Source organism: Halichoeres trimaculatus, unplaced genomic scaffold (genome assembly GCF_033239565.1).
Source record: "Halichoeres trimaculatus isolate MK-OKI-2021-1 unplaced genomic scaffold, fHalTri1.1 fHalTri1_scaffold_20, whole genome shotgun sequence".
Taxonomy (NCBI): Eukaryota; Metazoa; Chordata; class Actinopteri; order Labriformes; family Labridae; genus Halichoeres; species Halichoeres trimaculatus.
In genome coordinates this window covers 11,860,990-11,886,957 of record NW_027437198.1, presented here as the reverse complement: position 1 = coordinate 11,886,957, position 25,968 = coordinate 11,860,990, and the positions used below count along the sequence as shown (strand labels likewise).

The window sequence follows — 25,968 nt, the reverse complement described above, 5'->3', positions numbered from 1 at the left end:
TTCAAATGTTTGGGTTGTTCTGTGCTGTGCCGTGCCATGGTACACAGTTCTAACCTTGCAAGACCCGATAAGGCTGGAGGATTAATATATTTTACCTCTTGGTAGCTGTCAGGCTGTGTAAGCTGGAGTTTGGAGTCAGTGTTGAAGAGCTTTTTGGGGCCATCTACATCCTGTCATTGTAAATGCACCTACAGGACATCCTATACCAGTTTGCACTAGATGCACATTCAGTGACGATTAGGGAAAGGTACTTTTTAGATTTGAAACAACAGTAGCTGGCAATTGGTATCAGTGCTCAACGGTACCAATTTTCAATAGTTTTGTGTGTGTTTATGTCGAAATAAATATGAATTTGTTTTTAAATAAAATCTCACGGTTTTTCATTGTAACACCTTTTCTCAATATATGAACTTTCAAAGTTGTGTTCATGTCCAGCATGGAAGAGCGTCTTCTCTCTTCTCCACTCCCTCACAGTCACAAGGATGTCCTCAGGTACCTTAACATGGTACCTTTTGATTTTAAGTGAATTGTTACATGGTACTACAGACAGGATTCAGTTGGTACCTTTAGAACTACCTAATCCAGAACCCATCCCTGGTGATGATGTCCCAAGAGAGATTTGGTCAAACAAAGCAGAACAAAGAGCAAAGGCCTGACAGAGGTCTGACCTGAAGATGACAGTGCATTGGACATTTATCGGATCACTCGTGCAAATTTGTGCACAACTTTTTTTACATTTACAGAAGCGTTTATTGAGCAGCTGCTCAAGCAAGTAGAGACGCAAGAAGTGATCCGACCCAAACAGCTGAACGGACAGAAGCTTCATTAATAGTGGCATATGTGTGAAGCTCAGAGAAACTGAAAGAGAGGAGAAATAGACCCCTCCACCGGCCTGCGAGAGGACAGGCAGGACGAAAAAAGCAGAAAACAGCGCCAGCAGCCTTTGTAATTGCCTCAATACCGCTGGGATTACTCTCATTCAGTTGAAGCGTTCTCTCCTCCGTACATTTTAAGGTGGGAAAGCAGCGAGCGCGTGGTTAGTGGTTGTCGTTGGGGGTGCTGGGCCGGGTGGCGTAGGCGGCTGGGAGATCCGACGGTGCCATCCCCTCCTTTCCTGTAACACACAGCGATGAGGGCGATATAGCTCCCCTGTAGCGGCTGAATCTCAGGCATCAGTGTGAGCAACAGAGAGAGAAAGAGAGCAAGCCAGTGAGAGATAGCATGAGAGAGGGGGAGACAGGGAGCTGTGGAAGAGTGAGGTAGCGATAAGGAGGTAGGTGGACCGCAGATCAGACCTGTCAGATGTGATTGCGCACCCAAGTGCAACCCCGCATGTGAGTGTGTGTGTGTGTGTTTTATATTTCCCAAAGACAACCTACCTCCTCAACCCCCTCCTCACTCATAACAACACACACCATCACTGCCCAAACACACAACACACACACACACACATTCCTCAAGGAATCCTTTATTTCTTTATTTGGGCTCTGTGCATTGGATGCTCTGCTCTCTCCTCCTCCCTCTTCTTCTTCTTCTCCTCCTCCGTGTCCTGCTCTTCTCTCCTCCTCCTCCTCTTCCTCCTCTCCCCTCTTTGCCGCTCTCACAGCCTAGTTTTCTTTTTTTTCCCTCCCTCTTCAATCTCGTGTGTGCAGGTTGTATCTGACGGAGGGACTGGTTGCCGCGCTCCCCATCCCCGCGCTCCTTCAGCAACAACAACTGTGAGTATTCTGATGCTAATTTCTCCAGCGTCGGTTTGTCTCTGTCGCTCCTTTTTTTTTCATAGCTTTTTGCCTCTTTCATGTTTTCATCCATGGCGCCAAACGCGGCGGCGGTAGCAGCAGCAGTGCCGGTATGTAAGGAGAAGAAGTGGGGACAAAAAGGAAGAAGAGAGAGGAGGGAAAGGGAACCACGAAGGGGGGAAAAGGGAGACAAGGGGGGAGAGAGATTACTGCTGCTTCTGCTGCTGCTGCTGCTGCGAGCATCCCGTTCTGCTTTCAGAGGTGTTTCTCTCGGAGGATGGAGGAATCGCCGAAGGGATAAAGGGGGCGGGTCTTGGTTTTGTGAGTAGATAGTTGTGTGAGAATGATAGGCGATGTTGTTGACAAGCATGGAGTGGCTCATCAGACAGCCGGGCAGCTGGAACCAAGGTTTTCTCTGTTGACTAAACTTCTGATTCATCCGTCACTTTCTATATTTACTCGTCCAGAGGCTCCTCTCCTCTGTCTTCTGTCCTGTTTTTAACTGACATCTCATCCTCCTGGAATAAGAGCTCTTATATTAAACACAGATCCCTTGTGATGGTGCGAGCCTCATCCTGTGCAGATGGGAGATCAGCCGTTGAGGGATGTTTGTCTTGGTTCGTACCTACGCCAAGATGTGCTAAGCATATGTGTGTGCCATTCATAATATGTGTTTAGTTTTAATGACTTCAGTAGCAGCTGCACAAATTAGCCTTTTTCATTTATTTGTTCTCATGTGTGAGTGTGTGTGTGTGTGTGTGTGTGTGTGGCTGTAAGAGTTTGTTTACTTGGAGAAGGGAACATTTTAACTTGTGCTTCCTCATGCATAAAGAGTAATGAGTACAGAGTGTATCATTAAATGTATAGTGTGTGTGTGTGTGTGTGTGTGTGTGTGTGTGTGTGTGTGTGTGTGTGTGTGTGTGTGAGTGAGTGATTAGAGGTCAGTAAGTCAGTGTCCGTTCCCACACGCTGCCCTTTGATCAAAGGGCCACATTTAGTCCGCCCACGCGATGTGTCTGAGCCATATGAAGAGTGGGCGTACTCTGAGCGTGTGTGTGTGTAGGCAGAGATGGATAGACCCGGTGCCCCCACTGCAACGCCATTGCTAATGGGCACCCAGGTCAGCAGGGGTTGAACATGCATCCGGCTGTGCGGATATGTCACCAACAAAAATAAATAAATAAAAATAAATAAATAAATAAAACTCTGACTTTTCAGGGGATATGACGAAAACCACGATTCTTTGTAAGAGAAAAAAGCATATTGGGCCAACAAAAACGCTCGGAACACACTTTGGCAGATTCATTTGGCAGAGTTAAAGGGATTGATCTGAGCGTGGCAATTAGGCAAATTTCAGAACTAAGCATCTGGCGAGGCGAGAACGTTTCGCCTGGCAGAGGATTACCATTTTAGTTCCATTTCGAGAAAGCCCAGAATGTGTTATTTCGCAGCACTTCAGCAGCACCGGCACATGAGGGATCTCTGAGCGGCGTTTATGTTGTGTATGTTGATTTCCGCGACCTGCGCGGTAAGAGTAGTGCTTTGATTAATGATGATTAGCTTTAATATGTGTTGGTAGCAGTGGCGTGCTAACCCTCCCCGTTCCCCGGCCTTTATGAAAATGAATCGTTGGAGTGAAATGCCTGGGATGATCGCAGCCTGCCGATGAGCTTGCTTTCTAAAGTAGGCTGATATAAATGAGAACCATTCCCCCAATTACGGAAGATTAGGTTACCCTCCACCAATCTAAATCCCTTCTGTTTTTACAGCTCTGTCTGCCGAATGTAATTCAGCCTGGAGACCTGGGCGGAATAGTAATAAAAGAAGGTAGAAACTTTACCAGCGAGATCCAGGCGGTAAAAATATCCATTGGGAGAGGGAGCTAAAGCACATGATAATTGACACAGTGCTGTGTTGCAGTTGGCTGTAATTAACTGAGTAACAGAGGTTGTCAGTTGGAAAGAAGGGAGAAAGCCCAGACTATCTCAGTGCATTAAGACACTTGAAAGTGCAACATTTATCGTGTCTTTGCAGCCTTCAGCGAGGGTGCGTCTCAGGTAAGCTGAGCTGTATTTATCCAGATCTTTTACTACAGGCCCGTTCAGACGTAACACGCAGCTTCCTTATCCTTTCTACAGCGGTTTGAGCACATGAAGAATCAAAAGGAGCCATTGTTTCTGGGGCGAGCGCACAAAAAAAAGAGCTTATCATCTATTTTTAGTGCACTTTTCCTCATTGTTGCCTGGGCCACAATTCATGCTTACGTCTCGCGGTTGTGTTGCCATAAACTATGTTGTGCTTCGCAGCCAGGCGCTGGTTGGTGACAACTCTCACCCACACGTTAGTGATCTATGAGCAATATACCACAGGCCCCCTGCTGCCACACCAGCCGCTTTTACAATGCACAGGACGGCAACAATGTCATTCTCCCCCCATGTGATAGCACCCATATGCACACGGAGCACCTGTATTAGTGTAATGTGCCAACCCTTTATTTCTCATCACTTATCACAAGCCCGCTACATGCCGTACCGAAAAGTGGGGGGAAAGGCTCATAAAGATAAAAATCACATTTCACTGGAGGGTGCTTGTGTGACAGTGATATATGCTGCGAGCATCCTGCCACCTCATTGAGATGGGAGTGAGTTCTGGGTGGCTAAATCAATTTGTGCAAAGGCTGTTGGCGCTCGGATTGGTGTCGTGATATGATCTTTGTTGTCCATTTTTAGAGGTCAGCGCAGCGACAAGGGCACACGAACCTGACCGCTTTCTCTCTTGTTTCAAGGCTGGTAAATGATCTCCCCAAGAGGACTGTGGGTAAAGTCAGTCCTGATCAAAAAGGTACACATTAAGGTTTTTTCCTCCTCAGTTGGTTAAGACACTATGGATTCTCTATTAAGAATCTACTTTCATCCATTACCGCAGGAGTCTTGATAGAGTGTCCGGAGCCAGAGGCGAGCTCTGTCCGTGCATTAATCGCTGTAATTACTCAGAGAGGTGACAGTGATTCTGAAGGTGCGTCTGAGTATATACACCAGTGGACGACCGGGGGGTTGGGTGATGATGGTGGTAGTGATGATGGTCGACCAGTCGATAGGTGAACCTGACTCCTGCTATTGTAAGACATCTCCGGTCAGGAAGGAATGAAAAGAAGCTCAGAGATGTGTCAGCAAAGTTGAGCTATTTCCTCACATCCATCTCACGAGGTATGATATTATGTCCAACGTTACGGCCTGTTGGCCTGCAGGTTAAATCAGAGGCATGGGTAGTTTTCTATACACCAGCAAGGTTCAGCTCTTTCCATCCAGACGTGTCTGTGAAACCTGTTTTTGTCTTTCAAACAGATGAGACTTCTGTGATGATCTTTTCACATGCTGCCAAACCAAACTATTAAAACATTACAATTAATTCAGGACTCTGCTGCCAGGCTTTAAACAAGAAGAAGAAAGAAAGAGCCAAGTTTGATCTGACCTGCGATGGCTTTCTCTGTCTTTTAGGATTGATTTTCAACTCCTCCTTTTTACTGAGCTCTTAATTGTTGTTGATTGTTCTACATCACCAGTTCTTTGGTGTTTTATAATCTGCCTTGGCCTCTTGAGTCCTGGCTATCTCTGCTCAACACTTTTAAAACTCAGAACAGAAAGTACGTGGCTTCCTATAAAGCTGGAAAAGATGCAAACTGTGTGACCACTTTACCATAAAACTTTGAATATAAGTAACACTGTTTGGGGTGAAAAGGTTTAATCTCTGTTCCCGTGTGAGAACTTTCATCACTCAGCAATGAGCAGTTTCTGTGCAGACGCGTAGCTCCTCCTAAAACCATCTAACAGCTAAGCAGTTGAGTGCAGCAAATTGTTAAGTAGTTTCTTTGAGATTTGCGTTGAAACAGAGCAAGTTTACCAACTGAAGGGTTTGTATAAATACTTTCCTGTTTCTTTAAATCTGTTACTTTAAATGTGCAATCATGATATAATCACGCAATGCGAGCACCACCTTCTGAATGGAGTCTTGTAACAGAATGAAAAACTAATCTCTGAAGTTATACCAGTAGTTAATGACACAGCCCAATTTTTAAATAACAAAACAAAGAGTAAAAGTGTCTCATACACTAAGTTTTGTGGTAAAAAGAAAACAACTTTCTTCTTCTTGTTGGAAATCTGCATATTTTTGTTCATAGCACAAGCGTCTCTGCTCCTTGGAGCTTATTTTGTTTGTAAAACTCTTTTCTTAGGTTTTTCCTGCAGTATTTGCACTCCAATTTATTTCCTCGTGTCACTTTTGTTGCTTTGAAATCACTTTGAGCTCTTCTACCTGTGTGAAAGGTGCTTTATTAATAAAGCCTTATCATTATAACAAAACACCATGGCTTTTTTCCCCCTCTCCTCTCACCTTTTTATTTATCTGAAAGTATGCTGCATTTTTAAAAATTTGCTGTGTCCTTTGATGCACATGAAGTGATGAGAGAATAAACAGGATGTGAAGCACTCAAGTCAACACAGGAAAAGAAAAAAAGAGTCAAAGTTCCCTTTCATCAGATTCACAGAGGAAGACGTCACCGTTTTGGCCACACTCTTTTGACCGACTTGTGATCTCTGGGAAGTGCAGCGCAAAATCACCACAGCAACGACTGCTTAGCAACAAAGATGTTGCCAACATAAAAAGAAAAAAAAAAAAAAGGAAAACAAGGCAAAACAACCAAAAAGAGATCTCGGGATTATCTCCTGATTTAGTATGTTGGAATATAATTAAGGCACGTTTGTTATATTGCACAGACGCCGGCAGATGTTCGCTGTGAGAGATGCTCGTAAAGAAAAGGAGGCAAGTGGTCAAATCAAGGCTGTCAAGTCAGGGAAATAAAAAGCGGAGGAGGGATGAGCTGAACATGCTGCAGCTCTGAGGGCTCCCTATTGTCTCTACAAGGGCAGCAGAGTTTGTCTCTTTTTGTTACGCTGCTGAAATGTGTCTCATAACGATGTCAATGTGCCCGCTTAATAAGAACGGCATTGTCGGCCGTAATAAGTGAATGGAGTTTAATAGGTGAACGTCTGCCACTTCCCTTCTTATCTCCCTGTGACTTTCACTTCCTTGTACAGCCTGCAGCAAGTAATCACAGGAAGTATATACGACTCAGAGACACCGTTTTTAATCAAGGGCAGTTTTTAGCATCATAGGAAAAAAGCAGTGTTTGGAAAGTGTGCACATTTTTAAAGGGGGGGGGGTTTCTCATTAATCGCAGCAGAGCCATGTCTGATATTAGCGTACAGGAGATGGAACCAGGCTGGAACGACAGAGTTGAATATTTGAACATCTCAGTGCTGATGTGTGCAAAGCAGAGTGGTGTGTCTGCAGGGGAGGCTTTGAAATTTCATCCACTCCATCCCTTTTAACTCTGCAGAGGGGAATGTGTGTGTCTCGCTCCAGTCGGCCAATGGCTGTTAGGAAAGCTCCTGAACACCACCACCACTAGCAGCACCGCTGCCGCCACCCCTCCAACCATTCACACACACGCTCCTCTCTATCTGCCTCCCCTCCTCTCCTCTCTCCTCTCCTCTACTCCACAGACCTGCATTGTGTCAGATAGTTTAATGTGAAATTGCTTTTCTTTCAAATTTCCCCCTGGAAACGCGGGTCGTTGCAGAAAAAATGTTACATCTCATAATGGCGTGTTATTGTTGTTCTTTCATACGAGTCCTTGGCTTCTGAGTGCATGATTTTTTTCAGAGCCAAGCTGAGGTCACATTCGACTATTTCTCCCTCTGCTGCTCCTCCTCTCTTTTGCCATCTCGGATTCTACACCGCCGCTGCTGCTGCTGCGCCCACGGTAACCCCGCTGAAAAATTTATCACCACCTCACTCTATGATTACGCTCTGCATTAGCAGGGCTTAAATTTAATTTGTCGGCGGGCCCTCGCGGCGAGTGCTACGGGCCTGGCCTATCAGAGACACTTTGTAAAGGCCCTGGAAGAGCCTCCCGGGGTGATCCTATCAGTCAGACACACTGTCAGCAGACACACTCAGTTAGTCAGCATTGAGTCAGAAATGTGGCCCAGCCAAGCCACACGCCACCGTTGGCTGCTCCGCTGGGCCGCTGCTGTGGGCATCGAGCTCCCCCGCCTGCCAATCAAAGCTCGAGCAAGGATGCTGACCTTTGTTCCCCTGTTGAAATGAATGCTTTTCAACAGGTGATCCGACCGACATCCCTGCCTCTGCACCCTCAAGTTTAAATATAGCATCTCTTTGGTCCCCCTCCCTCCTTTCACGTTCGCCTGTTACAGCACTGCTGAATGTTTATGTCAGAGCTCTGTAGGATGTACTCACATTATTTCTTATATTTTTAGACTTTATTCAGTACACAATGTCAATCACCTCAATAATAATCACCTGTCCTAAAGGGGCTATTAGCGTCTTCCACTCCTGTGATTTACATTAATACCCGGTGGTTAATGTCATGTTACTTCACTGAGAGTATGTGGAGCGTTTGAGTGCGCGGCACTACCTCTGCAGTAATGCGCTCTGTGATTATGCTCCTTTTTACCATGCCTTATTCCTTACTCTCACATTTTCATCCTCACACACACACACGACTATCAAAATAGCTTGATCTGAGGCCACTCAAAGGCTGCTTTTATCGCCACTCTCAGAACGAGAAGGTCAATTTCCAAGGCATTTCATGGGGGGAAATGTTTAAACCAGCTGGTTACTAAGAGAACCACGAGGGTCTTGTGCTTCCTGCGGCTCTAATTGGGATCCATTTTCATTTTCATGTGGTTTTAAATGTCAAGAACAGAGTGCACGCAAAGTGTTGTGAATTTGCTCTGGAAGGCCTCAGTTCTGAGGGCAGACAGGTTGAAAGCATATTGGTTTGTTATGGAAAGAAGACATGGGCACTCTGTCGCCTGGTCTCACCAAAGGAAAAGGAGAGGAAAAAAAAAGATGATATACTGCTTCTGACCTCATCCGTGGTCCACTGAGAACATAATGTCAAAAGTTGCAAGCGCCTTTCTTCATTTGACAGAAACAAATCCTCAGGAAGGGCTCAGTGGCCCTCCCTTTCCCGTGTGCAAGCTGAGCGCTCTTCTCGCCTGTGTGGGTCTCCCCTGGGGGCCCCAGTCTGCCCTCATGGTCCAAAGATATTCAAGTTTGCTGGACTGGAGACTCCCAGATCCCTCAATGTATGAATTTATCTTTTTTAGAGCTCGGTCACACCAGGAAGCTTCGCTGCAGAAATAACGAGAAGGTGGCGTGGGCGGTGGGTCCGTAGTTGTTAGCATTGTACACAGGTTGGATGGGCATGGTCTTGTTCATGACTCCTATTTGATAAACACAAATGGGAACAAGTTTTCAAAATATTTTCATCTTGCCACAAAAATGTTTGCTTTAGTTACTTCAGCAAAGGCCAAAGTCTACCAAAAACATGGGACCCCCCACCCCACCCCACCCCCCCACCCCTTTTTTTCTTTTTTTTTAAGAGGCAGCATGAAGCCAACCTTCATATTGGAAATGTTGACTTCAACTGACTTGAAGATGACCCAGACTAGGAAGCAGAGGTGGAGTTTTGGGTTGAGCAAAGCCTGGTGGAAAACAGTCACAGTGCCAACCAAAAGTTGTTTAGAAATATTATTTAAAAAAAAAAGAGGCCTAAAGACTAATAACATATTTTTTGCAAACAGATAAGCAAGTTTAATTCTGCAGTAAGAAAAGGTATCATGATATAGACTCTAATGGGGTTTCTCTGATTTTTGGAACCAGCCTCTAGTGGACACCAAAGGAACAGCATTCTCTGTTGTTGTTTTATTTGTTCCTTTTTATTATTGCACCAGAGGTTTCTGCTCAATTGAAACATGTTTGAGTTCAGATGACAAAGCCCTGCAGTATAGGTAAGACATACGAGTCTTGTAGTTTATGGAGTTAGAGAAGAAATAGATCCCCAACGCCAAAGACAGTTAAAATTAAAATGTTTCAACATTTAATGCAACTTACTGTAAATATGACGTGTGTAGATCACAGAGTCCAGATATCTCAACTGTGCTCTGAACAAATACGGTACTGAAGCAAAATTGTGAATGAAAATGACGAAAATAACACGGATGGTCAAAAAGGTGTGAACCATTCATTTCTCTCTTCCCCTTGTTTTTTCTTCCACTGTTTGACGACTGCAGGTAAAAGCTCATGAATCCACATCCAGGTGCAAACTGGTGATAGTTAACCCATAAACTGAATGAGTGCCTGTTATCAAAGACCACAAAACACAGCTTCACTCAGCGCTGAATCATGTTTATTCACACTAAAATGTTCTGAACGTAACATGACACATTTCCCTTCCTGGTGGCTTTTTACCAAGTGCAGCTAAAACAGCAGGTTCTTTTTGTATCATATGCAATTAGTTTTAGTGCAAAGGCACGTGAAATAAATACCAAACCTACAGTATTAAGAAAAAAGAAAACAGTGGACCCCCTGGTTAAAATAAGATATTTAAAGTGGATGCTGGAAATGGGAAGTGTTTTGCCTTTGAGAACAAATGTGTAAGTCTGTTGAAGTGACATGGTGGCACAGCCAAAGGGTTTATCTCAACTGTAGATGTGTAATCTTACAGCTCAGCTCACAATCTCTCTCTGATCATAGTTTGTCAGTTTTATGCAAAAATCTGAGCAAATATTCTCCACAGCAGCCTCAGACCAGATTCAATCTTCGTGTTGTCCTGTAGGGCAGTTACAAACAACATATTTTGTCATTTAATTTGAAGTCTTTCTTGTAAGATTACCTTGTTACCTCCTCTAGTTTTCTGCCTTCCAGTTTCTTCCCTTTGGAAAAGGTCAGAAGTGTCAAACAGTTTCCAACTACACAGATTCCTGTCATGTTTGTTGTCAGAAGCATAGCGCACAAACCCACAGATTGGAGGAATTCAGAGGAATGTTATACAGCTGTGACATCCAGACTGAGCTGGACAAGTCCTTAGTTGGGTGATTTGTCCAGAAACTGGTGAAATACTTAGCATGCTGGGTCTATGTAACCACGAACAGCTGCAAGGACAATAAATAAATGAAAAACCCCGCAGCCTGGATTTGTATCAGAGGTTCAAATGCAATTTTTCTTCCTATAAGAATGCATAATCCCTGTCCAAGCAAGCCTGTGTCTCCACCTTAAACATCCCTTTCATTCCTTCTTTTAATAAATGACACCCAGAGGACGAAACGGGGACAAGTCCCCACTGACACCTGTGAAATGTAGACTGATAATGCTCCTGCCACTCGCTTAATGCGGCTCCCCTCCACCTCCTTTGGTCTGACAGGCCAGCCCGACGCATGTATCATAATGAGCCAGTCTCTACGCCGTCAATTAGAAGCACCTAAAGCGTGAGACTGAACTTCTGTGATTCCTCAGATCAAGGTAGAGATGAAGGATCTCTTCAGGCTTGTGCGATTGGGCACAGTTTCTCCTTCGAGGTACACGTAGCATTCCCAGCTAGCGTCTATAGCTCCTTTATTTTGTGTGCTGTGAATATGTGGCGGGGGGTCCCATGGGTGGTGTGACGGAGAGGAGCAGAGCGTTCCAGCTCCCTGCGTGTCCCCCCCTTCTCCTCCTCCTCCAGCAGATGTGGAGAAACTCAGTCAGTCATTGTCTGCATGGCTCACTTTGAATGATTTAATTACTTGCTTTAGACTTGAGCAATTATAGCTGAGCAGCACATATGTTAATTATATCTGACCTCACATTTTTGCTGCTCTGTTAATTGTTCGCGCAGATGACATTCTGAGATGACTGTCATTGCTGCCTGCGTATCGGGCAATTTGAGGGGAAAAATGGCGGTGAAGTGGAGGAGGGACAGATTTGGAGGGATGGGAAGTTTAAGCTGCAGCGTTAAGTTCCAGATGGAGGAGGTCACTGCACGACGGACGCCTGACTTGTCCTTTTAACCCCTCTTGTGTGATGCTGTTGCTACACATACTTTATCTTTTCACTTTGCATGCATGTGGAGAATGAAAGTCACTATTTTTTTGAATTTTTTCAGAGTTAGCACAGAGCTAGTCCTCATCTGCAGCACCTCTGCATGTCACATTTCCTGATCATAGAGAAGAATAACCCTGTGAATGATAATAGTGGAATAAAAAGACATTTCTTTGTAGTAATTGGAGGCCACAGAGTCATTCTTTGAGCCCACTGGTCTTCAGCTTACAACAGTGACGTGCACAGACTTTTTGAAGGGCAGGGCGAAATGAAAAAAGGCACATACAGCGTATTTTTCCACCCAGGAAGGCACTTTGCCATCTTTTTTTGCCCCCCTGATTTTTGTTCTGATCTCCACCTTACAATGAAAGCCAGCAATGGCCCGATTGTCTGATGTCTGCAAATGACATCATCTGTGATTTTCCTGTGGTGTGAAGTGTGTTAAGTGTGATTTTGTCCAGTCTGAGCCGCTCAGAAGGCCTTGGATTGTGAGATTGTAGATAACGAACATGTTAAATATTTGCGACTAGAAATCCTGTAGTGTGTGGGGCACACACATTGTGTAATGGCACATGTACCAGAGCAAAGCCGATCAAGACGCGAGCTGACTCAGCTGACTGACCAAAGAGGAAGTAAGAAATCTATCTGTAATACTTGTTACGACTTTACTCACCACCAACTTGCACTGTAATGCATACACCACATATCCATGTCGTCTCCACTACTTTTTCTATGATCATTTTTATGTATTTTGAGGGGTTTTTTTTGTTGTTTTTTTTTACTTGAAATTGAAGAGGCCAAAAACAACCATCACTGCTTTCTCACATTCGTCTGTCTTGTTTGTTTACACAGAAGTCACATTTTACTACACAAGATTTGGAATATTGAGCGTGACGAAGCTGATACTCTGTTGAAGAGTTGGCTAGTGTGTGGTTTGTTGCGGAGTGCACAACACACACTCTAAGGGTGTATTCACACTTTGATTGTTTGGGTGAGCAGTCCCCCCGAAACACCGGTTTCATTTGGACATATGTGAACACAGCAATCGCGCTTGGATGTGGGACAAAACAAGCGGGCCAAGATCGCCAAAAACAGGTGTCTTTGCTCGCTTCCATTTGAGCCTCGTAGTGGTTCCATTGCAGTGCACTGCAAAAACTGAAATCTTATCGAGTGTTTTTGTCTTATTGTCAGTAGAAAATTCCTTTTTAGACTCAATATGAGCCAAACTCACATGACCAATCCAGAAAAATGTCTTGTTTAAAGTTATTTAAGGACAAAAATGAGGTCTGAATTGCTCGTAACCAGTAAAAAAATCTGCCAATGGAACAAGAGAAAAGTTACTTGTATTAAGACATTGTTCTAGTCTCAAATAAATTTTCAAGCAATTTTTTCTTGTTCCATTGGCAGATTTTTTTACTGGTTACAAGCAATTCAAACCTCATTTTTGTACTCTGATAACTTGAAACAAGACATTTTTCTGGATTGATAAGTTGAAAGTGGCTCATATTGAGTATAATAAGACAATTCTTACTGAAAAAAAGACAAAAATACTTGATAAGATTTCAGTTTTTTGCAGTGTGAGAACACAACTGCCCCAGCAACCGGCACATAGGGATGGGTACTGAATTAGGTAGTTTTATAGGTACCGATGGAATTCTGTTAAAAATACTGGGCACCCATTCACGTAAAATCAAAAGTTATCATTCTAAGGTACCTTAATGCATCCTTGTGACTGTGAGGAAGTGGAAGAGTAGGCGATTTTCCATGATGGACATGAACACAGCATGGCAAGGTTATATTTTGAAAAATTAATATTTTAAATTGAAAAAACACATATACTTTATTATTAAAATATGTAAATATATATGTAAAATATATATATTTTACCACATAAACACAAAAAAAGTACAAAAAAAATGGTACTGTTGAGTACCAGTAGTGATTGCCAGGTTCCGGGCATCGGTACCATATCGTTTCAAATGTGAAAGGTACCCATCTCTACAGGCACAAGTGTCTCATAACTGTGGCTCACACTGTAGTGTTGGGGGCAGAAATGAGCCTGACAACTGCACAGTCAAAACAGTAGAAGAAGAAGAAGGAGAAGAAGAAGAATCAACCACAGCAGCAAAAGAAGAGAAGGCTGAAAAACTGAGGAAAATGAGTCGTGGGCTCACGTGCAGGAGCAGTAAAGAAACAAAGCGCCTTATGCAAATGCCATACTGGAGCCAGGACTCTTCAAAAAACTTGATTTGTTGATCATATAGCGCACACTGTTAGCCAAAATAAACACAGCAATGCTAACTAGCCACACACTTTGTCGATGCTCCATAGCTGTTTTTGTTCCCTGTGGAAAGGGGATAAGAACATGAATGAATGACGATAAGGAAACTCCCCGCCTTCCGGGTGTGCTTTCTGACCAATGAGAGAAAAAAAATGGATCATGCGTGGCATTTGTTTACAACTTTGGACCTCAAAACACTTTTGCCTTGTGAACACAAACAAACAAAGTGACAACCACGACAGTTGTATCAATTTTTGCCCCTGAACTGGAACAAGGCAACCAAGCAACAGGTGTGAATACACCCTAAATGTGTGAAGGTTTGAAGAATCATGTAGGGATTTGGGGTTTGGCTCCTGAGAAGGCACTGTAGGATGTTTTGGCTCCCAGGGGGAACTGAAGCATGTTTTGGCCCCGAATAGAGCATTTTTAGTGTTTGTTTTTTACATTGAATAGTTTTCTACCTTGCCCTGCCTTCACTTTTTATCCCGTCGATGATCTCGGCCACTCACAGCATCTGAGGACTGATGCTGCAGAAACTGTGAATGTTGGCAGAGGTGCCTCCTGTAAGATGATGCCAGTAATCTGTACACAGCACCCATGTTTAGCAAACAGGCCAATCTGCAATGTGTTTTTGTACAAACAGAATAAATGGATGAGTGAAGCTAAGATGTACAGCAGCCAGCTTTTCTCTGGATGTGGAGCTCACTTCCTGTTGTTTATGAGATGATGCATTTTGTTGTGCTTTAGCTATTATTGCTCGGGAAACATCTGAAACCACTAATGTCCCACTCCGGAGCTCATACTGTCTTTTCTAATGCACGTTTGCCATCGCTTCCGGAAGTTTGTCTCTGAAAATCCATTAAAACAACAGCTTGCAGGGACAAATTACTACCTGAACTAATACATCTTGTTGAACGACACATGTATTGTGAATTTTCCTGAACGTGGTTTTATTATCACCCACAGCTTATTATTGCATTTAATGGGGACTGTTTTCACTTTTTGCCATTACTGCACACTATGGTTTAATTCTGCTGGCAGCGAGGAGTCAGAGCAGAAGTTAAGGCAGCGTGGAAGGCAGAAACACACAGCAAGCTCTTCAAACTCATTTTGTCTTGTGATATGATTGCAGCTGCGTGACTGTGGCCTTTTATAGAGCAGTGGAAGGAGAAACGAAGGAATACATGTGCCGCTCAACACGATTACATTTGTTAATGCTGCACTATGTCTCTGCGTGCTCCTTCTAATGGACTGTGCTTTTGTTTGTCACCTTAAGTGAGCAGAGACATTTCCCTGGAGTTGGTTTCAGAGGAAATGGGAGGAATCTGCTGTGTTGGATTCAGGGAGTATTTTTTGTTCTGGTTTCAGATATGTTGTGCAAGTAAAGGTGCTGCAAATGCACCTGCATCCTATAAGTAATCGTTTATAAGACCACTGTTATACTCATTTAACATTGCTCTTTTTTTTTTTTTTTTTTTTTTGCACTACAGTCAAAAATAGGGACACACCTGCACTGGATGGCTGATACAGATGAGATTTTTAAATGTGTTGTTTCTGCACATCCGAGGGTAAGAAAAGCTTAGATTTAGCGTGCTAAGATTTACATACACAGTTATCCTAGAATTACCAATTCTTACAAAAATCTGCGACTTGTAAAGTCTCAGGAAACTCAGGATGAAGCCCTACCTCAGAAAGTTCAGAGACTTTTATTTAGTTTTGGGTTTGTTGATGAAACTTTCTACATTCTACTCCTTTGAATTTCCTCTTTTCATCATTGGGTTATTTGAAAGATTTGTTGCTTTCAGAGTCAAGGACTTTTTTATTTCTCCTCTCTAAATACTTGTAGCCATGTCATCCTTCTCTGACAGTGACAAACATTCACGCTAGTCATGGTGTGTTTACTCTCTCATCAGCTTGTGTTTTGTTCTTCTCCCTTGTATGCAGAGGCAGTTTGCAGACCACCATCTCCTGTGTCAGTATGTGTTGGCTTGTTAAATGTAAATCAAAGAACTCTTATCAAAGTTTTGGTACTGCTGCTTAGAATGAAGCTGATGCACCTTGATGTCCTCCTTATGTCTTTGTTTCTGTCATGAAAACACCAAAACCCACAGAGACAAACCTTTTTATCAACATGAGATCTTTTTGTTTCTTTTTTGTCTAGAAGAAAAAGATTTCTTACAAAACCACCAGACTCCATCTAGAAAAGTTATGTAACCATGAAATCCACATGAGTTGCTGTTCTGCTGCTGCTTTAATCTTTTTTGTTGTGAGATTTTGTCATAGATAATTAGTGACAGGCAAAAGTCATTTAGGAAATGAGTGAGGGATAGTTAGATGAGGAACTCCTGTAGAGGTATTGTTTTTCAACAATGTGGTCTAGTGACTTAAAAGACGGTAGCTGCAGGCTGTTTTGGTGGACATATTGGATGTATTATTTTGTGATTACCACGACAGCCTTAGACCTCGAAACATTTGTAAAAAGTAAGTAAGTAAGACTTTTCTCTTTCACTCTGAAACCTGAAAAGAAAGAACACAATATCCATTAACAAAAACAAACCTATTAGGTAATTTTCTACGTGGGCAGTTCAATGCTGTATGAACGTGAGGTTAAATATGTCTTTCAGGATTCCAGAAATTTTAAAATTTCGATACTTTCCCCATGGGAATTTTTGGAAATGAACAGATATTTTTTAGGAATTTTTATAAACCGTATTAACCTGGTCATATACATGTGTAAATGTTATTTTTTTTATTATTATTTTTTATAAGCAGACATGCATGCTAACATGTCTAATGCAGTATTTTCAAATACTTTACAAATGGATTTATAGAGAATTTCCTCTGACTGAGTCTGTCATGTGTAAAGCTAACACTTTAGTCCTACTTTAACGTTATACTTCCTTTCAGCAGACTGTCTGCTACAATTTGGTGTTAGTTGCAGGTTTGTACGATAATTTGTTACCTGACAGTGTTGAAAATTATGATAATCCAGTACATATTTCATATTCTGGATCTTAGTATCCAGAATATTGCCAGGATCTGGATTGTACTTTTACATCTGTCGGAAATTAAGGTGACCTTGTCCTGTATTGTTTTGCAAAGCAATCGGACCATTTATGGTGGAGTTATATACAGGTTTGGGGAAAACAGCCCTATCTCACATTGATAAAGAATCCTTTGAAAAAAAATATTGGATCCAGACGGTGATCTGGATCACCTCCAAAATTCAATCACTTCTTCCTTATCCCATTTTGTACATTTCCTGAAAATTTCATACATAACATAACCTTTCATCAAACATAAACTCCTTGGCGGAGTCAAATATGCCTGATACATCATGTATGAATGATACCAGTTAGTTTTAAAAGTTGTTGAACTTTGTCTCTTTCACAGAACAACAAAAAAACATGAATGATGTAAAATAAAGATTTTTTTTTTCTGCTATCAGATGTTTTGTTTGTTTGTTTTGTTTTGTTGTTAAAAAAATCTAAGTTGACAGCACAAAAACCCTAAAAAATTCTAACATTGTTGAGCTAAAATTCCCATGATCATTTTCAGGAAACTTCCACCCCTCTGCAACCCAGGATCCAGCATCAGGCCTGATCCTTTTTTAATTAGCAGAATAACCATTGCTGTAGAAACCTTCATCTTTTCCGTCACGCCTCACTGCTCAAACAGAAGTCGCCATGCTTGGACTTTGTGTGCGGAAAGAGAATCTTGTAATGCAAAAACTCTTCTTCATCAGTTTACAGTGGAATCATAACTCAAAGGAAGCGTCTCTGTTCTGTGTATAAAACGTATTTGTACTTAAATATTGTGTTTACGCAGAGGCTGTGCCATCCAAAGCCCCTGAGACTAAAGACATTAATAATATAGGCCATTCAAAGCCATTATAGAAAAACAGCATTGCAGCTTGTTTGTTTTATCCAAATGCTTTCCAGCTGTGAAACAGATTTAAATGGTGTTTCTTACTCGGTGTGCCGCTGTGCTGCTGTATTATGTTAGAAAAAGAACAAATGTTTCTATACAGGAGGATGATTGTAGATTTCCGTTCCAATTAGCACTTTTTAATAACCGTCTGCTGAGGAAGAAACGTTATGATTGTCAAAGTCTTGTTTTCCGCCTGTGTCTGTCTTCTGGTTGGAGTCAGATGTTTTGTTCATTTTCCAGTCCTTGAGATATTAATCATTTAGTGTGTGTGTTTTCATAACTGATGCACTTGTTACGTGGGCACGATTTGTCCTCTTTGGAACTGATATGTAACTCTGAAAGTCACATAAGTGCTGGTTGCCAGACTTTTTTTTGTTGATGACACGCTGCTGCTCACTGGCATTCAACCTAACATGACTCACGGCTGGAGCACTTTTTCTAATTGTTATTAAGTAGCACAAAGGATTCTTTTCAAATGAGGTGGTCTCTTACATTTTGGCTATTGTTGTGATCCAGTTCATGCTGGGGTTTGTGTGTGTGTGTGCGTGTATGTGTGTGTGTGTGTATGTGTGTGTGTGTGCGTGTGTGTGTGGAGCTCTCGTCTGTTTTGGTTGAGACCCGGAGCTCATGGCAGCTCACATTCATTAAGCGCTCTGGCTTGGGCTTCTCTTCACTAGGATTCACAGACAGCTGTCAGTTCAGGGAGGGACTCCAGCACTGATTGTACATCAATATTCACCCCGACTTGCACATTGCACCATACATATACTGACTCCGACATCTACATACCCGTCAACAGCGAGCCGCTGCAGTGTGAGTGCCGGGTGACTGTCAGGACCAATTACACAGAGACCACCTTTGGCTCCCCGAGACAGGACTGGACAGGTTGACGTTTGTGTTTAAATGAATGCTTATACATCTTCGTGCAGAAATGAGCAATTCAGAGTGGTATTAATAGATTTGCTGGCCATATGGAGGCAGAAGAGTTCTGCTGTCACCTTTCATATAATTACTTTTGGTAGTTGTCATCCCAAAAAATTTTAGCAAACATTTGAAAAGTTAAAAATCAAGGGGAGCTTCATCAGCTTCATAAAGACAAATGTGCCAACGTATGTTACTACTTAGAGCTTTTGTTTCTGTCTGTCTAAAAACCTTCCAATAAGATCTCTTCACCCCAGAGAGAGAAAATTTTATGTTAAAGCTCAAACTAAGAAACTTAGTTTGTGCCGATTCTGGCGCCCTCTGTGGACAAAGTATTTTCTTGTTTCAGTGAAAAATTCTGAAAAAAAAAGAAAAAGAAAAAGAAAAACACCTCATCCTTCTTTCTTTAAGGCCATCTCATTTATCATTAACTAGCTACTTTTGTCATTTTGTAAGCACAAAAAATAGCACTATAGATACAATTTGTCATGTTTGTGTTTGCTTTTGTTGCTTATAAAGAAAAATAGCTGCCTATTTCTGTCTTTTTTATAACCTGAGGAAAACACCTCACAGGAGCTTTAACCCCTAACGGCCTACCATACTAAGTCTGCCGGCGCATATCTTTACATTTTTACATTCTGTAGTGTTCCTCTTTGCTTAAAACTTCTGCTGTATATCAACCTTTATATCCCAAACTTTAATAAAATGTAAAGACTTATGTCCAGATTGACCAGATGAACATGGACAACATGAACATTTGCCACATTTTTTTTTACTAAATGCTGTGAAATGTCATGGATGTATCCCCAAAAATTGTAAATGTAAAATAAGTTGTGACATGTATTAGGGATGATTTAATCAGGGTTTGTTTTTTTTTTTTTTTTTTGTTTTTTTTTTACTGAATTTCTATAAACACATTCATGAAAAGAACCAGTGCACCACAACATGCTGAAACTACAATATGAAAGTGTAACTGCCCAGATTTTATATGCAAAGAGAAAGATCCATCTATCTGGTTTAAAATCCAGAGCCATTCCAAACTTTGTTTGTAAACTGTAGCACCAGTGCTATGCTGGGCTCTGTAGGGTTGAAGGGTCACTGTCCCTTTATATTCACCAAACAATACTTTTCATCACAGGACCAGGGAATCGATAGTCTTTTTTCAATAAAAATAAATAAACAAGATACAATGTTTAAAAAAAAAAAAATCAGACACAATATCACACAGAAACATGAAAAACGAGATGAAGGTAAAAGATCAGCTGAAATAAAGTGCAGGGTTATTTCCCACCCTGAACCTAGGGATTGGTTGTCTACCAATTTTCTGACTGCATCTCTTTTCACAGAGAGAAAAAAAAAAACAGATCAGAACTTAAAATCTATAACACAAAATTCACTCAGTAAAACAAAACAAAAACAAACAAACAAAAAAAAAACAGTGATAAAGAGGCAGCGGTAGCTCAGCAACCCTCGTGTTCTGCCAAGTAATGCTGATTTAGCAGTAGACATATGTGGCTTCAAATCCCCTTCTCTGTGGTGTCTAAATGGTTACATTACAGAACCTGTGGGTTAGCATACTCGTTTTTAAGTTTGTGTCTGACACCAAAGTCAGAGGTAGACCTGCAACTCCCATCTCATGCAAGGTCAAAATGTTGTTTTCGACAAAACACTTCAGCTGCTTTGAAGTCAAAAAATCAAAAAGTAAAATGCAGGTCTCTGTGTCCCCTTCAGTGGACCCTCTCTGATCAGCCCCCACCACCCTAAATCATAACACACTTTCAGGTGAAAGACAAAGTCCTCTGCCGAAGCATTTTGTGAGCATATCCTCCCAGCATCTCCTCTTGATGAGAGACTAAACTATACATTGAGGATACCATATATTTCATGAGACATGAGGTACAGCGTTAGAGCTCTGAACTGGTAAAGCTCCATTGCTACAAGTTTAATGTTGCAGTTCACACTATTTACTCATTTTCATTCACTTCTCTGATTTTTCCGCTCTTCTTTGTTTTATATAATTAAAATGGTAATTTTCGGTTTTGGACTGTTGGTCAGATAAAACATGACTTTTGGAAATGTCACCTTGGGATTCGGAAATTTGTTCGAGGCACGAACAGAAAAGGACGGCAAACAGGAATGAAAGATATCAGTCTGGAGAAGCACACATATCTTTATATTTGAACCTCGTGTGGTATAGGAAAGTTTCTCCGGCAAGTCTCTGTATTGTTTATTAGAACATACGTCTCTCTAACTTTACCTCAGTGTTCCTGTCTGTTGCTGCAGTAAGGAGTTTTTTCCTCTTCATTGGTATTCAGATATATGCTGGCCTGAGGTGGCAATCTGTTAAAGAACGTGGAGGGGGGTGTCACCTCTCAGTTAAGGCGGCGCTGCCATCCTCGAGGCCTGGTGTGCTTGGACAGCTGGCCTCAGAGTTAGCGAGTGTGACTGTGGAGGAATGGACGCTAAATAACAGAGCCTACAGCTCTTGGCCTCCCCGCCCGGGCCGGCTGGCTGGGCTGGCTAGCAGGCGTGACGCGACAGGACGGAGGGCCAGAGCCAGCTACAATCCATTACTTTTACCTGAGGAAGAGCAGAGGGGGGGAGTGATGGAGAGGGAGGGAGAGAGAGATTGAGTTAAGGGCCAGAGCACCTTTCAGCGCTCTCTTCTGCATGCTAATTCAGAGCAGCGCTTCGAAAGGGATCAAAATCTGCAGGCTGAGAAACGTGGCCTCTCCACTCACTGAAGGAAGGAAAGAATCTGCTTTCCTGGTGCAAGTCTGCACGTTTTCAGGAAGCTGTATAACATTCAAAGTTAGTGAGTTACTTATGCTGGCTTCTTACAGTGATTACACTTTACAATTCAAGATTAGGTGTTATTTTCTAGTTTGACTAAACATAGAAAGTGCATCTTTTTGGAGAACAAAAGCTGTGCTAATTGTATACAAATTTCATCGATAATTCAGCATGTTTCAATTTTTTTTTCTGCTTTTCGATGAAGAATTGACAGCAAAGGGCTCTGATAAGTGAAAAAAGGTAAAGGTGTTACAAGCCTACCTGTCACATATCACATGTTGCTTGCACACATTCACACCAGCACCAGAATTCCTCATGCAGGCCAGACAGAGAAAGTGATGAGCATTTGTGCAGGGGAGCATGAAGCAGAGGGTGATTTTCGAGGCGCTGCTTAAAGCTATCACTATTGGAGTGGAAAGTACACATGACAACTGGTTTGCAGGTTCCAAATGAGAAACCACCACAAACAGTGTAGGTGGGGGGTGTGGTGGGGGGAGCAGTCTGGATTGGCACCCAGTGACAGTGATAAATTTCACCAATCGTCCAGTGTGAAGATCTGTCTAATCTTTGCGGTGGCTCGCAGCGGGGTAGGACCCCATCACTCTCCCATTATTTGACAACAAAACATCCGCGGAGAGCAGCGAGCCAGGTTCAGTTAGCCACAATACACTCCCCGCATACACAAACACCCAGCGAGGGGAGGATTATCAAGTGGCTCAGAAACCCAACGTTAAAGGGGCAGGCCATTAAAATGCAACCACCTATCCCCACTCTACGCGTGGAGTGGCTGTAAGAGAACAAAACAATCCGTCAATAGCCTTTAATTTTGAATAGAGAGCAAATAAAATCCAATGCCTGTAATGGGCTTCTTTTTCCTGCACACTCTTGAAATTGATTCGATGGCTTAATTTGGCGACTGGCAGGTGGAGCTACGATTGGCAAACATATACGGCTGCACGCAGTTCACCCCAGATGACTCCATAAACAGCGTTTGCAGCAGTTTAGCAACAAACCATTTTTCCGAGGCCATGCATCACGGTCCATATGCATCCATCACGGCCATGTGGTGTTCTGTTGGCAGTTACAAGCGCGGCGTTTACACCCAAAATGTTATTTTGATTTCACTGACACAGAGATAATGTTTCATAACACACAGTCAGTCACGAATTAGCCCATCTGTCTGTTTGAGCTCCCCGGTGCTGATGGAGTCTCTCTGTGTTTGTGTTTGTGAGCGCGCGTGTGTGTGTGAGAGAGAGTGTGTGTGTTTGACCACAGTGGCTCAGCCCTCCTCTCCCCACCAGGATTCACTGACGGCTGTCAGCTCATTGAGTGACTCCTCCGCAGATTGTATTTGAGCCAAAATCCTGATCCCTCGTCGTGCTGCTCCTCTCGTGCTTTGCTTTCTCGCTCCTTCCCCCAGCTTGTCGACATGCATATGCTGACACACTCACACATGTACATACAAGTGCTCACACACACAAACGGGGCGGTATGTTGTGCTACAGCTTGTGGGATTCAACAGGAGACACAATAAATCTTGTCTGTGCGATGACTTCAACAAGCTCGCTTGGATCCGGCTTCACATCCGCGTTGATTCTCCACAAACTGAACCACTGCCTGTCATATGGAGTCAATGTTATTCCTTTTTGTTAAAGGACATATTTACTGCAGTTCAGGCTTCTTAATCCAACATCAAGTGGCTCAATGGCCTTGCGCCTCTTTGGGGATTCTCAGCTGACAACATTCAAGTCAAGGAGCAGGAGTCAAACCATCTGAAAATGAATGAATTTATCCTACTTACAGAAATTTTCTGTGTAACCAAAGCAACTCCAACAGGCTACGTATTTAATGTGATGAAAAACATGCACAACTAAAACATAAACTGATGCTTTCTATGTGTTTTAGGAGCTTGATGCAAAAAGGTATACACTAGTAAAGGTGTTGTTTCGCCTCGCTCTGCTTGGATTGGCCAAGAAAGAGCACATTTGGTGGAACTGGTGTGTGATAGATTTGTTTCGATGAGTGTATTGTAACCTTTGTGACACCTTGAGGCTGTGTTGTGCTTTCTGCGCAAAGGTGACAAGTGGAAATCAGACGCACAAGATCTGTGCAAGAGAACGCACAAGGCTTTTATGCTTTTTAACTCCCTGTGTTGCGTCCGTTGGTGTCTATTCCCAAACTGCAGGGGGCGGTGTATCACAAACTTATGTCTACCAGAGTACTGATTGAGAATCTAAGAAGTTTGCCTTTGTTTACAGTATGACATATCTGTCCTGGAGATTTTTCCAGGTTATTTTAACAGATTTCTCTTCTCTGCCGGGAGTGGCTGCAATTTCACGCCATGAATTATTTACCACTCAGTTATCACGGTGATCTCTGTGTGAAGAGTCATACAGAAGCCTATATTCCTGTACTACTACTAGGAGATCCTGTTCTTCCAAATTGTCTGCGTTTGGCAGGTTAGAAATTTTCGAGTGTGCAAGGCGCAAATCATCCTGCATGAAAGGGACTGCATGACGGGGCGTACGTGCCAAAATGATGTCATTTGTGGACCCTGCCGACATATCAAGCATAAATCAGCCTTTAAAATGAGCTTTTTATGTTCTTACAAGGGGAGGGTCCTCGACCACCAAGGCTGTCATCCTGCACTGCCACCACCAACAATGATTTACATCAAGGGTCCCCAAACTTTTTCCCGTCTGGGCCAAACAACTTTCCCCTATTCTGATGGGGGGCCAGGGTCAGTTTGTAAAAAAAAAAAACAAGTGTGACAATCGCAGAGGTGTCCAAACGTAAATATTTATTGTTTCCCAGAAAGCCACACATAACCAAACATTAATGACCCTTTCTGGGATCTTGACAGAAAAAAATCAGAAATTAAATAGCTCTGTTAATGAAATATATAACACTATTTATGAAATAAATAATAAATAAATAACCCTTATTAGGTTTTTCACAGAAATAAAGACCATGAAATATTAACTTTCTTGAAGACACCACTGTTTGCAACTCTGTCTTTTGTTAACTTCGCTGTGGATTTATTTATTTATTTTTTTTTTTAGGGAGGGGTTTCAGATAGGGCCCAAACTGCAGAAGGGTGGAATAGAGAGTTACGTTCTATGCATGTGTAAGTCTCGATCACGTGGCCAGAATAAAAAAATACAGAACATGATGCTATTGTTTAGGGGGCCGGGCAAAATGTGGAGGCAGGCCGTATCAGGCCCCCAGGCCATAGATTGGGGACCACTGATTTACATCAATCCTGACACAATCATGCTTTTTACCCCGACTGGAAATTGGTGGTTGATTGTTTTATGGGGATTATGAACAACAGCAGGTACAATTTGGGGGTTCAGTGTCTTGCTCAAGGACACTTCAGCATTTACCTGCCTGGATCAAGCTGATAGAAAGCCACAGCCGCCTTTCGTCTGGTCCGTTCTGTAGGCATCAATGATGTAACACCTCATTCATGTCACAAGATTGCTCCACTCCTTCACACCCAGAAGCTTCACTGTACATCTCTTTGCCTTCATCTTAGCAATCACAAAGGAAAGAGAAGTTTGGCCTTGATTGTTCCACGCTCCTGTACCTGTGATTGGCTTATATGTTGTGTCACATGACGTGCCATCACTTTGCTGCAGAGAGGCATTTTACAAATACTAGTCTTGATGAAAAATACAGTAGATCATTGCACCACAATCCTGCCAGTTTATTGCTTCTTAGTCTTTCCTTGAAATTCCTATTTTTCACTTTAACAACTGAGGGCCAAATGCTGACCATCTACCACTTGTAGAAACAGCAAGAGTAAAGTTAGTAGAAGTGAAGCAAACTTTACCCAAGTATTTATTTTATTTTATTTTTTTATAAATAAGCTTACATGAATTAACACTGCTACAAAACTGCAGTTGCTTTTCCAAATTGTAACCAAAATATCTCCTCACTCTCTTCTTATTTCTATCAAAGAAGGTGCAGAAAGCCTTTGTGCTTGAAATCTTGTATTGCCGAACAATTTGGATCATGGTTTGAATCTCAAAGTCTAAATCCGACAAGGAAAATCATTTCTGGGTGAATGAAAAATTGAAGCTTTCTCGAGTGTTTTTCATATCCTCCATGTCAAACTCGTCTGTTATTGTCTTTTTTTCCCCCCTGTTCTCGCTCTGTCTCTCTTCCTAAACCTCACCCATCGCCCGCACACCATTTCCTAAACAAGTACAAAGCAATAATGATGCCCAGATTGAGAACCAGTGCGATTTACATGACTGATTAGAGTGTAATTTCACACTTATTTGCATGGATCCCCTCAACATCCTCGCAGAGCTAATGGATTGTTAGAGCTCTGCAGCCCAGGCCATGTAAATG

The 25,968-nt window shown here is 42.4% G+C and overlaps 1 protein-coding gene across 7 annotated transcripts in view; it reads left to right on the top strand.

The window, feature by feature from the left end:
- Window positions 1-25,968, top strand: part of LOC141809421 (RNA binding protein fox-1 homolog 3-like) — a 499,189-nt gene that overhangs the window by 171,833 nt on the left and 301,388 nt on the right. For 6 of the 7 annotated variants that reach the window (XM_074696426.1, XM_074696429.1, XM_074696424.1 and 3 more), the window contains exon 4: window positions 1,653-1,718. The gene's annotated coding sequence lies outside the window, so the exon portion shown is untranslated. Of the gene's footprint in view, window positions 1-1,088; window positions 1,274-1,652; window positions 1,719-25,968 lie in introns of those variants that run through there. The other variant, XM_074696422.1, reaches the window with a different exon arrangement.